The sequence below is a fragment of the Pleurodeles waltl genome, chromosome 3_1 (genome assembly GCF_031143425.1).
Source record: "Pleurodeles waltl isolate 20211129_DDA chromosome 3_1, aPleWal1.hap1.20221129, whole genome shotgun sequence".
Taxonomy (NCBI): Eukaryota; Metazoa; Chordata; class Amphibia; order Caudata; family Salamandridae; genus Pleurodeles; species Pleurodeles waltl.
Genome location: NC_090440.1, coordinates 76,489,562 through 76,504,854, shown reverse-complemented (window position 1 = coordinate 76,504,854; position 15,293 = coordinate 76,489,562). Strand labels below are relative to the sequence as shown.

At 45.6% G+C, this 15,293-nt stretch overlaps 1 protein-coding gene across 1 annotated transcript in view; it reads left to right on the top strand.

Annotated features, from left to right (window-relative positions):
* The first annotated feature begins 5,324 nt into the window (after window positions 1–5,324).
* Window positions 5,325–15,293, top strand: part of EHF (ETS homologous factor) — a 93,425-nt gene continuing 83,456 nt past the window's right edge. Inside the window, exon 1 of the mRNA XM_069221845.1 lies at window positions 5,325–5,505. The gene's annotated coding sequence lies outside the window, so the exon portion shown is untranslated. The remainder of the gene's footprint in view (window positions 5,506–15,293) is intronic.

The following is a 15,293-nucleotide window of genomic DNA, read 5'->3' as shown; positions in this document are numbered from 1 at the left end:
AACCTCCAGCCACAGACTTCCGGTTGAGTCCGAAAATGCATTTAGGAAAACATCTGTGTGTCCCAGGAAAAAATATCTCAGTGGCTCCCCCAGTGTTTGCTAAAGAGTTGAGTTGCACAAGGTGAGGGCGAGCACACATGTAAACTCTAATGCAGACATTTTTGTAATTGGTTACTTGTCGAAAAGTGTTGATACTACAGCGGACAGGTGCGGGGCGAGCTCGAGGGGTGAAGGAAACCACCTTCGAAAGTATCAACGTACAAAACGCGACTTCCACAGAAGTAGGATTCTGAAATATTCTTGCCTCGGGTGCCAGCTGTGCTCACGTCAAAGATCAGAGATGGGAACTTCCGGTTCGCAGGATTTAACCGGAGCAAGAAACCATGGGTGTTACGAGTTAAAATACTCAGGTGTTACTCATGACAATTTGGGATCATTAGACATCGTGTTTGATGGTTTACTCAGGATGACTCTTTAATTTACATTAGGGAGTGACCATTAAGATCAAGATGAACATATGAAACAGTATTTACAAATCACTCAATTGATCAGGAGGACTAATAACGCTTAAAAAAATGTATGATTGACGGAAGGCGGCGTGCTCCAGAGAAGCTGGTGTGAATTGTACAAGGCAGGGATAAGCTTTGACAATGTGTGATTCTGGAAGACAGTACCTGCTGAAGATGTAAATTAGGCATGGGCGAAATTTCAAATATGCCAGCGTATTTGCGTAACTTCGAGAGATTCGTGCCATGCTACATTATGCCACTTCGCGTAATTACGCACCATTCGCAGTACAGTTTACTGTTATTGCAGCGCTCTTGTTTAAATGCAACCTACGCCATGAATTGACACGAGGAAGCATTTCGAGCTAAAATTTAGAGCGAAATGAAGGATTTGTATTTCGGGTAATTTCATGAAAATTTTGGGTAATGTCACAAATGCAAATTACACAAATTTCTCACAATCTTGAAGTAAGTATGCATGCCAGTGATAAAATTTCTATTACAGGACCCCCCACCCCCACTCGGGAGAATGAAACTATGTATCCTTAGAAATCCGCTAACAGTGAAACACAATAAGTGATGTACAAAGTTACAAAGTGCCTAGACTCACAACTTCACCACTCTTTAAAATGTCTTGCCTGTTTGTCTGGTTGCCTGCAATGAGCAGGTGGGGGTGTCAAATTTTGGGTATTTTGTCCCTTCCAGGATAAGCAACGGGGGGGGGGTGCTACGCCCCACTAATAAATGTATTTTGTGAGATAAATAGTTGGATACAGGTGCTTTCAGTCGGGTATGACGAGGTGTCTTTTGGATTTTACCAGGATTTTTTTACACACACAGACAAAAACACACACACGCTCTCTCCCTCTGTTTGGAAGGACTTTGAAAATCTTGGTTATTTCAGAAAAAAAATCCACTGACTCTCACTTAGTACACTCCCCCATCTGCATTCCTCTCCCTTTTCGCTACCCCTTAAGCACCTCTCATGCGCCTCGCTTATTGTATAATGTATTTAAACATCAGGTGCCAGCGTGATTGTCAGGAAATCTGAAGCTAATACCCCCCAATCACACTGACCAAGCTACGTCCCTGTGCCCGGCATGACACCATGATCTGCCTGGCAGGGTAGCTTTCTCGGCTTTCAGCCCAGGATGAGCAGCTAAGAGGTGCCTGTGCAGCAGGCATTTGTTTACTGCATGTCTGGTGGGGGGGAGAAGCAACACTATGCAGAGGTGGGGGGTCTCTTCCTGCACAACCCATTTCCAGAACCCAGTTTCGCTTTTAGAGGTGCTGATAGAAACAAGCATTTGTAATGCAACGGGTCTCGCGTTTGCTCGAGTTAGAGCTATTCACGTTTTAAACTCCTAACTGGACTTTTCTTGCCACATAAACTGAAAAGTTAAACAGTTTCACATAAGCGAGCCCATGGCCACCATGAAGCAAGACGGAGACACACAAAAGGAAACAGAAGTTTGCTCGCAGTGAAAAGTATCTGCAAAAGTGCAATTATCCATGTAACCGGCAAAAGTGCAATTTGCCATGTAACAGGGTTGATGTCATGCAAAGAGCTCGACTACTGCTTAGCGAGATCACGCTGCCTGCGAAATAAAGAGAAAAAGTAGTCTAGAAACCATACGGAAAACATGGAGCCTCGTATGTTTTCAGTAGTTGGCCGGTGCGCTCGAGGAGGGCTAAACACCAGAAAAGGCATGACGTGGGCATGCCTTTCACTAATGATCACAATAATAATCAAGCGAATTGTAAAAGGCAAGCCCACTACCCAACCAAACTGATGGGCGTGGTTAAAAGTCCACAGAGAGATTACACCAGGGACAGAGCGAGAGCCTAAAAATGGGCACCTACCTATAGATTAGCAGCCTTAAAGGAATGAATGACAACCATGCTGGTGACCTGTCTGGGAGTATGTCCTTGATGTTTATTTCTTAGAATCAGCCTGATTCAACTGCTCATAAATCGTCGCAGTAGTGCACAGAAGCACAGAGAGAGTATGGTTTACCCAAACATTTTGGTAAAGTAGGCTACCCGACACTGCAATGCGGTACCACTTTCTGGAAAGGATATGACTTTACTACCATATTACAGTCTGAAGAGTTTTTGTCAATGTCAGTGGAAATACATTGAATTTGGTGTTCTCTACCTCCCTAGAAACCTGAGGTGTTAGCCAGGTTAGTTTTTCTTGTTATCATACACCTAATAGGAGCTTTTAGGGTAATCCTAAAGTCTCCCAAGCTTAGCCAAAAATTAGAGCAGGAGAATAAGTTAAAAAAGTAATTGCCCAAGAACACACAATGTGGCTAAATAGGTAGGCCACGAGTTAAAACTATCTCTCTGTTTTCCCGAGTTTTCAACTACCCCACAAGTCCACAGTTGAGGTGGCAGTGATTCTGATGGCAAGGCAAAGAGACTAACCTTCCCATGAAAATATCACCCCATGATCAAGAGAACAACTACAGTACATTAGGCCATCGCTATTAGACGTGTAGTACGTAGATAACTTACTGGAAATTGCTCTAAGAGTACAGGTGTTGTGTGTGCAGACCTATTGGTAAGAAAGCTGTGTCTGGTGAACTGAGGTACAATTATTTAGCTGCACTTCCACTAAAAAATGTGACAGGAGTTTTCCAGTGGTTAGAGGGTATTGGCCATGCGCTCTACCTAGCCAGGGGGCCCTAATGCACCAATTACAATAATCCATGTATTTGATAGCTTTGCCCCTGGCTTTGCTTAGGCCTAAGCATTTGCTAGGATTATTAATGAGAATTTAAGGGTGCATCTGGTGAATAATGTCACAATAGGTCTCAAAACACAAGCAGACATCAAAGAAACATTCTAGAACCCCTACTGTTGGTGATTGTTAGTGATGGGAGACTGGGTAAGGAGTAGTGTTCTGATGAATGGTGTCACAGTAGGTCTCAAAACTCAAGCAGATATCAAAGCAACATTCTGGAACCCCTACTGTTGGTGATTGTTAGTGATGCAAGACTGGTTAAGGAGTAGTGCTCTAATGAATGATGTCACAATAGGTCTCAAAACACAAGGGGCATCAAACAAAGCAACATTCTAGAACACCTTTCGCTGGTGCTTAGTAGTGATGCAAGACTGGGTAAGGAAAAGTGTTCTGATGAATGATGTCACAATAGGTCTCAAAACCCAAGCAAACATCATCAAAGAAACATTCTAAAATGCCTACTGTTGGTGATTGTTAGTGAAGTGACACTGGGTAAGGTGTAGCGTTCTGATGAATGATGTCACAGTAGGTCTCAAAACCCAAGCAGACATCAAACAAAGCAACATTATAGAACCCTTACTGTTGGCGATTGTGAGTGACGAGAGACTGGGTAAGGAGAAGTGTTCCGCTGAATGATGTCACAGTAGGTCTCAAAAGCCAAGCAGACATCAAAGAAACATTCTAGAATCCCTACTGTTGGTGATTGTTAGTAACCGGAGACTGGGTAAGGAGTAGCGTTCTGATGAATGATGTCAAAGTAAGTCTCAAAACTCAAGCAGATATCAAACAAAGCAACCCTTACTGTTGGTGATTTTTAGTGATGCAAGACTGGTTAAGTAGTAGTGCTCTAATGAATGATGAAACAATAGGTCTCAAAACACAAGCAGGCATCAAACAAAGCAACAGTCTAGAACCCCTTTCATTGATGATTGTTAGTGACGCGAGACTCGGTAAGGAGAAGTGCTCCGATGAGTGATGTCACAGTAAGTCTCAAAACCCAGGCAGACATCAAACAAAAAAACATTCTACAACCCCTATTGTGGTGATTGTTAGTGACTAAAGACTGGGTAAGGACAAGTGTTCTGATGAATGATGTCACAGTACATTTGAAAACCCAAGCAGACATCAAACAATGAAACATTCTAGAATGCTTTTTGTTAGTGATTGTTACAACGCGGGACTCAGTAAAGACAATTGTGTTTTTCTTTAAGCTGGAATGGCCCTTTAAATGGCAGGATCAAGGATGGGCATTTTGCATTTAACCTTCCTGACATTGGGTGCGAATGTCAGCAATGCACAATGAAGTGGACCTGGCACGAAAGCCAAACTGGCAATGCCCACTGTAAACAAGCCGACAGTGAACATTACTGCCAAGCCATCATTGACGTTACAGTCAAGGGGGCATGGATAGCTGAACAGTGCGCGCATTATTGTGATGTGTTGGACTCTGCTCCAGCCCTACTGGCTGTAATCTCTGAACTACCCCTAGTCTAGGGGCAGGCAGATGATTTCACTTCTTACCTTGCCATATGCAAATCTATTCAAGGAGCACAATGCCCGTCAATTTCCTAACTTTGTTGTGGCTGACGCTGCCTCAGCCCTTCAGTCCTTCGAATCATGAAAGTGGTTTTTTTGCTTGCATGGATCTTATCTACAGACACCGACCATGTTTCCCTAAAACCAAAGCCCATCTGACGGAAAAATGAAAGGAAACAAACTGTAACGAGCAGCTAAACACACTGGGGTGCCCAAAAAGATATATTTTTTCTTTTTTTTCTCGTTACAATCTTCTGCCATTGCCCTGAGATGACGTGGTCCTCACAGAACCCTGGAGAGATGGGTTAATGACTGAATGAAGACGCAGACAGTCCGCGCTGCCTCCTCGCAGTGCCAGGCCCGGCTGCCCAGCCTCACCTGGCCTAACCTGTTCCTTACGAGTTTTAAGGTGTGAGCTATATGCAAATAGGCGCCTGTTTACCATCCTGCTTGGATTCCCGGGAACCAATCAATATGTGCGGAACTACCGACGGGAAAACCCCCTGCCTGGGCTGCCTCATGCGCCTCGTTTGCTCTCAGAGCAGGTTATTTGAAATTATCCGCCTGAGCCCCGTCTCCACACTCCGGAGGTGGCTGCATCTTTGGTCCTCTAACCGCTGTCCGGGCCTGGGAACTGACTCCGCTGGGGCGACACCCTTGACCCAGCTCCGCGTTTCACCTTCTGGGACCAGCCACTGACGTCCATTTAATGAGGTACGCTTGTATTCTGACATGCCATCTGTGCCCAGTGCCCGTTGTGATGTGGGGCTGCAGGATGCCTCAGTGAGCTAGACGGTGGCCGCTGGGATCCGCAGGTCACAGGTTTCCCCGGCAAGGAGAACCTTTGTCATTTATCCGTCTCCGATTGGTGCGTTGTAACCATTAAACAGGATAGCAGCTGTTAGTGAAACCTCTGACATATGTCACGAAGCGCTATGTATAAACACTGTTCATTGGTAATAATTACAACTATTATTTAAGTTGCTTCGACGCTGTGAGAGGTGCCATATAAAGGCGCGTTATTCAGTAGGGGGGTTATAAGAGCAATGCTTACATATTGTTTGAGGCGCCTAAAAACGGACTTATTGTTCAGTGAGGCTTTAAGGGCCCAGGCGTAGTGGTTGGTGTTAGGTTAAGCCACTAATTTAATGGCCTGCCCCCTACACTTTAAGGGTGCACAAAGCCCTTATTATACGTCGGTCATAACAATAGCACTCATATAGCACCCTCTGACAAGTGCATTGTTTCTCGGCGCTGATAAAGGGCATTATGACAAAGCAACTCACCTCGTCAGAGATGATAAGTTGAGTGCAACGACCCGGATTCAAACCCGGGGCTTTGAAACCACCCACAGACCTCTACAGCAGATGCATTAGTGCACACTGAGGTTTCTCACATGGCTTGTCTCTGTCTGAAGGTAATTTCGAAAGCGCTAAATGTGCTGTGAAATGAATTCTCCTGAACTTCACATTGTGCTTGCAAAAAGCCACTGCTTAGTTGGAACTTTCACCAGCAGATATAGGAGCGATAACACCAACAGCGCTCCCAGCTGCAAGCCTGCACCTTCAAGGCGCTGCGCGTGATAGATATTGGTATCGCAACACAACAACGCTCACTTTTTTTTTATTCGCTTTGGAAGGATATGAGGTTGAGTCGACCCTGCTGAAGTTCAAACTTGTTAACTGCAGATATACGCTGCTATAACAACAGGACCTTAGCCCACTGAGCGATCCCGTCGTCGTCAGACCCTTTTTTCATCACTTTTTTTCACTCTAGATTAGAAGGAAGCACAGACTGGTCCTTAAAGGGAACTATTACACGACCTCGCCCCACAGATTGTACATTCTGCTTAAAGGGATCCGTGGATCTTCAGGCGATCAGCCTGATTTTTCCACTGAGGGTCTCCGATCACAAAGAAACCGGGCATTTTAATTTCATGGTAGCGTGATTCTCTTTGGCACTTCTTCTAGGTGTTCAGTGCACCAGGGGCTAGCGCCACGAAGCAGCAAAGCGCTTTACAGAGAGCATTGTTTCAACAGCAGAAACACCACCTACTGTGCCGGAGGCGTAAAATGTAATAAGGGGCAAATTTTAATCTCTAACTTTACACGCATTTACTCCTTAAAGCGCAGGAGGGGGCAAGGTTCCAGTCACAACCGTTTTGTGTGAATAGTTGTGGCTCACTACTCACTTAACGGTGACTTACTCCGGTGTTTCGAGGAGACAGACACGCACCATGGATAGGGGTGAGCAGGCGTCCCGGATTTGTCGGGACAGTCCCGGTTATCCTGGAGCTGTCTCCAAATGTGGCTCATGTCCCGATTTTCAGAGAGGCTCGACTGAAAACCGAGGGAGGCAAGATTTTGTACGTTCCTTATCAAGACTAGTCCTCAGCTGTTCACAGAAACAATTTAATGTGTGGGTTTAAAAAAAACTGCACTTTATTTCCTATTTCCTCAGTACCCGTCTGTCTTTTTAGGTTGATGCGCGCTGTCATTCTGTGTCCCGCGGAGGATGTCACCTTGTAGTCCTTCTTCTATTTTAGTGAACTGTGCCGGTTTTTGTTTTTTCATATCTGGTCACCCTACTCACGGATAAAGCTCTGGGAAGTCGGCCTAAAGTTATTTACGAAGAACCACGCGGGTTGAGCTCAAGTATCCAAGGTGCGGTTAGAAGCCAGACCTTTAGGCTTCAAGGTCTGCTGTGTGGCCATCACACTAGATCGTCTCCATCACCTTAGCCTTTGACTGGCACCCGTAGCGGTGTGTTTTTTTACTTATTTTTTTGCTATTGATGATGGATTAATATTATGATTTTGGTGTCATGAATCCGTTTAGTTCTCACTGTAGCACATAAAGATTTACATACAAAAATACATACTTTACATGCCAAGGAAATGGCAGGTAAAGATAAAACTCGCTATTTCTCTTAATATGTGCCTTATATGTAATAACTGCTGTCCTTATGGACTGTGTGAGTTTGATGCGATCTTATGTATTTATAGTACCAGTAAAACTTCCATTCGTTACCTCGAAAGATTGTTCTTGATAAAAATGAACATGATTGATTTACCAATATGGAACCAGTGTTTGATTCCTTTTCAAAATATGTGCATGCCAATTTTAAACAAAAAAGCAAACACGTAGAATTCGATTTCCTAATTTATATACTGACGTTTATTTCTGAGCACCCTCACTTTTTGGGAGATAACTACAGACTAGGAAAATAAAGTGCTTTGGACTACGTATATAGCGCAAAGTACAGCTGAAGCTGTCTCAAGGCGCTGGTCTGGACGAAGGTGCCTTAGAGGTTTAGAATAGATTAGTTTTTTTTTTAAACTCTTGTTTGGACAACTTTCCTTCCTATGCAAAAAGAGTCTGGAAAACATTCCAGACACGAACCCCGAGGGTCCCCCGGGGTCTCCCTTCATGATAATCAAACTTGCCCAAGGTCACACAATTTGGGTAGGTGGGGAGGCTAGGATCAGGACACAATTCTCCAGGTTCCACAGTTGATAGTTTAGAATCTGTGGACCTTATTTCCTAACATGTTATTAAGATGCTCCCAAGACTACATTCAGTCAGAGAAATACATTCGATGACTGTTTTATGCAAGGGAAAACCTTGTATGTTTGTAAGGAAATGTTCATGGGGCACATTGTTATGGAATTCAGGAGATCTTGACTACTTGGAACGATAAACTCCTATAGTTTCCCTGGGCCATTATGTATTCTTAAGGACTACCCTGAAAAAAGTATCACACCCTGGGGAGAAATGCTGTCGGTGCCCTGAACAAAGTATCACAGCCTGGGGAGAAGTGCTGTCAGTGCCCTGAACAATGTATCACAGCCTGGGGAGAAGTATCACACCCTGGAGAGAAGTGCTGTCAGTGCCATAAATGAAGTATCACAACCTGGGGAGAAGTGCTATCAGTACCCCAAACAAAGTATCACACCCTGGGGAGAAGTTCTGTCAGTGCCCCTATAAAGTATAACACCCTGGGGAGAAGTGCTGTCAGTGCCCCGAACAAAGTATCACAGCCTGGGAAGAAGTGCTGTCAGTGCCCCGAACAAAGTATCACACCCTGAGGAGAAGTGCTGTCAGTGACCCGAACGAAGTATCACACCCTGGGGAGAAGTGCTGTCAGTGCCCTGCAAAGTATCACACCCTGGTGAGAAGTGCTGTCAGTGCCCTGAACAAACTATCACACCCTGGGGAGAAGTGCTGTCAGTGCCCTGAACAAAGTATCACACCCTGAGGAGAAGTGCTGTCAGTGACCCGAACGAAGTATCACACCCTGGGGAGAAGTGCTGTCAGTGCCCTGAACAAAGTATCACACCCTGAGGAGAAGTGCTGTCAGTGCCCCGAACGAAGTATCACACCCTGGGGAGAAGTGCTGTCAGTGCCCCGAACAAAGTATCACAGCCTGGGGAGAAGTGCTGTCAGTGCCCTGAACAAAGTATCACACCCTGAGGAGAAGTGCTGTCAGTGCCCCGAACGAAGTATCACAGCCTGGGGAGAAGTGCTGTCAGTGCCCCGAACGAAGTATCACAGCCTGGGGAGAAGTGCTGTCAGTGCCCCGATCAAAGTATCACACCCTGAGGAGAAGTGCTGTCAGTGCCCCGAACGAAGTATCACAGCCTGGTAGAAGTGCTGTCAGTGCCCCGAACGAAGTATCACAGCCTGGGGAGAAGTGCTGTCGGTGCCCTGAACAAAGTATCACAGCCTGGGGAGAAGTGCTGTCAGTGCCCCGAACGAAGTATCACACCCTGGGGAGAAGTGCTGTCAGTGCCCCGAACAAAGTATCACAGCCTGGGGAGAAATGCTGTCGGTGCCCTGAACAAAGTATCACAGCCTGGGGAGAAGTGCTGTCAGTGCCCTGAACAAAATATCACAGCCTGGGGAGAAGTATCACACCCTGGAGAGAAGTGCTGTCAGTGCCATAAATGAAGTATCACAGCCTGGGGAGAAGTGCTATCAGTACCCCAAACAAAGTATCACACCCTGGGGAGAAGTTCTGTCAGTGCCCCTATAAAGTATAACACCCTGGGGAGAAGTGCTGTCAGTGCCCCGAACGAAGTATCACAGCCTGGGGAGAAGTGCTGTCAGTGCCCCGATCAAAGTATCACACCCTGAGGAGAAGTGCTGTCAGTGCCCCGAACGAAGTATCACAGCCTGGTAGAAGTGCTGTCAGTGCCCCGAACGAAGTATCACAGCCTGGGGAGAAGTGCTGTCGGTGCCCTGAACAAAGTATCACAGCCTGGGGAGAAGTGCTGTCAGTGCCCCGAACAAAGTATCACAGCCTGGGGAGAAGTGCTGTCAGTGCCCCGAACAAAGTATCACACCCTGGGGAGAAGTGCTGTCAGTGCCCTGAACAAAGTAGCACAGCCTGGGGAGAAGTGCTGTCAGTGCCATAAATGAAGTATCACAGCCGGGGGAGAAGTGCTGTCAGTGCCCTGAATACACTACCACAGCCTGAGGAGAAGTGCTGTCAGTGCCCCGAACAAAGTATCACACCCTGAGGAGAAGTGCTGTCAGTGCCCTGAACAAAGTATCACACCCTGGGGAGAAGTGCTGTCAGTGCCCCGACCAAAGTATCACAAGCCTGAGGAGAAGTGCTGTCAGTGCCCTGAACAAAGTATCACAGCCTGGGGAGAAGTGCTGAGACTTTCCCCTAAATAAAGTATCAGAGCCCCGGTGAGAAGTGCTGAGACTACCCTAAGTAAAGTATCAGAGCCCCGGTGAGATGTGCTGACACTACCCTAAGTAAAGTATCAGAGCCCAGGTGAGAAGTGCTGAGACTACCCTAAGTAAAGTATCAGAGCCCCAGTGAGAAGTGCTGGCACTACCCTAAGTAAAGTAACAGAGCCCTGGTGAGAAGTGCTGGCACTACCCTAAGTAAAGTATCAGAGCCCCGGTGAGAAGTACTGGCACTACCCTAAGTAAAGTATCAGAGCCCTGGTGAGAAGTGCTGAGACTACCCTAAGTAAAGTATCAGAGCCCCGGTGAGAAGTGCTGGCACTACCCTAAGTAAAGTATCAGAGCCCCAGTGAGAAGTGTTGAGACTACCCTAAGTAAAGTATCAGAGCCCCAGTGAGAAGTGTTGAGACTACCCTAAGTAAAGTATCAGAGCCCCGGTGAGAAGTGCTGGCACTACCCTAAGTAAAGTATCAGAGCCCCAGTGAGAAGTGCTGGCACTACCCTAAGTAAAGTATCAGAGCCCCAGTGAGAAGTGCTGAGACTACCCTAAGTAAAGTAACAGAGCCCCAGTGAGAAGTGCTGAGACTACCCTAAGTAAAGTATCAGAGCCCCAGTGAGAAGTGCTGAGACTACCCTAAGTGAAGTAACAGAGCCCTGGTGAGAAGTGCTGGCACTACCCTAAGTAAAGTATCAGAGCCCCGGTGAGAAGTGCTGGCACTACCCTAAGTAAAGTATCAGAGCCCCAGTGAGAAGTGTTGAGACTACCCTAAGTAAAGTATCAGAGCCCCAGTGAGAAGTGTTGAGACTACCCTAAGTAAAGTATCAGAGCCCCGGTGAGAAGTGCTGGCACTACCCTAAGTAAAGTATCACAGCCCCGGTGAGAAGTGCTGACACTACCCTAAGTAAAGTATCAGAGCCCCTGTGAGATGTGCTGAGACTACCCTAAGTAGAGTATCAGAGCCCCGGTGAGAAGTGCTGAGACTACCCTAAGTAAAGTATCAGAGCCCCAGTCAGAAGTGCTGACACTACCCTAAGTAAAGTATCAGCGCCCCTGTGAGAAGTGCTGGCACTACCCTAAGTAAAGTATCAGCGCCCCTGTGAGAAGTGCTGGCACTACCCTAAGTAAAGTATCACAGCCCCGGTGAGATGTGCTGAGACTACACTAAGTAGAGTATCAGAGCCCCTGTGCGAAGTGCTGGCACTACCCTAAGTAAAGTATCAGAGCCCCGGTGAGAAGTGCTGAGACTACCCTAAGTAAAGTATCAGAGCCCCAGTGAGAAGTGCTGACACTACCCTAAGTAAAGTATCAGAGCCCCGGTGAGAAGTGCTGACACTACCCTAAGTAAAGTATCAGAGCCCAGGTGAGAAGTGCTGACACTACCCTAAGTAAAGTATCAGAGCCCCGGTGAGAAGTGCTGGCACTACCCTAAGTAAAGTATCAGAGCCCCAGTGAGAAGTGCTGACACTACCCTAAGTAAAGTATCAGAGCCCCGGTGAGAAGTGCTGGCACTACCCTAAGTAAAGTATCAGAGCCCCGGTGAGAAGTGCTGGCACTACCCTAAATAAAGTATCAGAGCCCCGGTGAGAAGTGCTGAGACTACCCTAAGTAAAGTATCAGAGCCCCTCTGACGATTAACAGGAAAATAAATACATAAACAGCAATAACTTCAATATATGAAAGCATCCTACAGTAACACTGTCCCAAACACTCTAAAGTACAAAATATATAGAATATTATGCTAACCAAAAGAGTAACACATCATTATTTCAAAACATTTTCAAGATGTTTATAAAAGTGGGAATAGTGAAGAGAAGGAAATTGTAAGTGTACACAATTTAAATAAAACGAATTAGTAAATACCAATCATATGCTAAAATATTAACAGTAAAGGATCAATTCTTTTGTGAGATAAAAAATATTGCCTTAAAAGGTCAATGATGCTCCTGATTGTTCCAAAGTTTTTAATCTTTCACGTCCTCATTCTTCCTCCCAACAAGTGCATAAACCCACCAAACTATTTTACTGAGACTGGAATCTGTGACAGTTTCCCCTAGCACTACTCATCTCGCTGTACTATTTATTGATAATGTTTCATTCGCTCTTCATATCCCAGATGTTATATGTCTCCAAACTTCTCTAAATGCTACAGAAACAAAGAAAGGACCACCTCTAGGCCCCAGAACTATGACTAGACCAGACTACTAGCTCGAGAGGAAAGTTGGGGTCAGGCTGAGGACCATGTTGGACACAGGGCGTCCAGTGGCGTGGAGGTCATTTTTCTGATTTGATTACAAATATTTTCTTCTTTGGCTTTATGGAGGGCACATAAGGTGTTGGGACCAGACAGGTATTCTCTAGACAGTGCATATGACAGACTATTGGGTAAGAAGCCATGTCATCGCACACTCACATGGATAGATGGATGTGCAGAATTCAGATGGACTGTGGTGGGAGTTCCAAAGCTTCGCAGCCTGAACAGAGACAGCCCTTCCTCCCAGGCGGTCTATCTTCTAAGCTTTAAGGGGAGAGCTCAGAAGACAATCTCATGTAGCGGGAGAAACTGGCTGGGCACTTAAGTAAATCCAGATGATTAGCAATCAACGATTGTTGTGTGGTCTCCAGTTTTACGGTTTATTTTTAATTTAAATAGGTTAATTGAGATTTATAAGTTAAGAGGCCCATTCCAGTACTGTTCATAGATGACTGATGTATTGCACTCTTTGACTTAATAGAAGTTTCACACTCTCCAAGTAACCCTGAGAAATGATCACTGACTGAAGCCCATAGGCGAACTTATTGTGATGTTGGCAAATGGATGCCATAGATCTAATATTGACATAATAATTATAGTTAGTATAATAGGGAGTTTAGTGGAAAGGTACAACTGATATCTTTACTGTCCCAACTAATAATATAAATAATATAAAAAAAGAAAGCGATCATAGGCTGTTTAAGATTCTCAGGACAGGTCGTAGCTGCAAAGGCACCCCTCTATCTATACATTTCTTTTCACTTCAGATCTCTGCAGGCAAATTACCCGCCTCACCTGTGCATATATCTAATCAATTTCCTGCTCTCTAATTCATTAATGCAAGGCCGCTGTGTTTGCATTGGGTATGTTTAAATTGGTTTAGGGTATGTTTAACTGGCTTGCAGTGCCTACAACAACTCTGTTTTGGTTGCCGCGATAGGGCCTCGTGGAATCTATATTGCACCCCAATGTCATCCCAGACCTTGGAGAGACTTGATTCAGTCATTCTACACAGCTGTGCCTCCATTAGGGAGGTTTAAATTGGTGTAGGGCATGTTTAAATGGGCCCACAGTACCTTCCTGAATTCTGATTTAGATGCTTGATGGGATCTACACCCCAATGTCATCCCATACCTAGGAGAGATTTAATTCAGCCATTCCATGCAGATCTGCCTCCATTAGGGATGTTTACATTGGTGTAGGGCATGTTTAACTGGCTTGCAGTACCTTCAACTAGTCTGCTTTGGTTGCCGCGATAGGGCCTCGTGGGATCTATATTGCACCCCAATGTCACCCCAGACCTTGGAGAGACTTGATTCAGTCATTCCATGCAGCTGTGCCCGCATTAGGGATGTGTAAATTGGTGTAGGGCATGTTTAAATGGGCCCACAGTACCTTCCTGAATTCTGATTTAGATGCTGTCAGAGGGCCTTGATGGGATCTACACCCCAATGTCATCCCAGACCTTGGAGATATGTGATTCCCTTATTTAGGCAGCGTTGCCTGTGTTGGCATTGGCTTCAGGTTGGTGTAAGCGGCCTTTGAGCCCCCCATGAAGTCTGTATCAGTTGGCATGGCTGCCCGAGCCTTGGTAGGAGCTGCCTTGAATCCCTGCCAAGGATGGAGGCAGAGGGATATGCCCAGCTCCCCCTCGCCCTCCCTCGAGTCAGTAAGCACAGCTACATGTTCACAGCAGCACCATGAGGCCTGTTCACAAGAGTACTTTGGAGTACGTGAAGCAGGATGCCTGCATTACTCTCACACATACTCCTTCCTACATGCCTATGTGAATTGACCCCAAAACATCAAAAAGAATATACATACATGATTAGTACACATAGAAAGGACTGTGTCTTTTTTGCACTATTACTAATTGGGAGAGGGGCGTAATAAATGCGCTTGTGAACAGAACACGCCTGTGCCCTACACGCATGGCCCTAAAGCATATCCCTTATAGACCACTCTGCATTTCCATCCATACACTAGTGAACTATAAGTTGGAGCATCCAATCTCTTGTTTTCCGTCAGCACGTAGCAGAGGTGCATTGACACATCACAACACACCTGAAGCCCATCTTGGTCCATGGTGTAGCGCGCTATTCATTCACAGACGTTCTTCAGCGCCTCGAGAGCCGTATGAAACGCTACGAAGAATCATATACATGCAAATACAACACAAAACAACGCAGTTGTGACCACTGCCTTATGTGCAGTACTTCGTTGCTATGTAGTTAGGTTGACGCTTCACTGGTACCCGGTCACACATATGTATCTTTTGTGATAGTAATTCCGGGTTGCATCGGCTGTGTGTATAGATACGCAGAGGTGATTGGTGTTTGGTGAAGGAGGGGGGCCCTAGCCACGTTGTTCCAGCTGGCAGCAGTGGTTACTTGTGGTGTCAAACCATTAATTGAGTTTTAGAAAAAATATTTTTGTTACTTGCAAAACTTTCAGTATAATTTATGTGGTGCCCAGATAGAAACTCTTCCTTATCAAGTCTTCTCCACCAGCAGTGCATTACTTTCTAATGATTGCATGAAACTGATGGTTT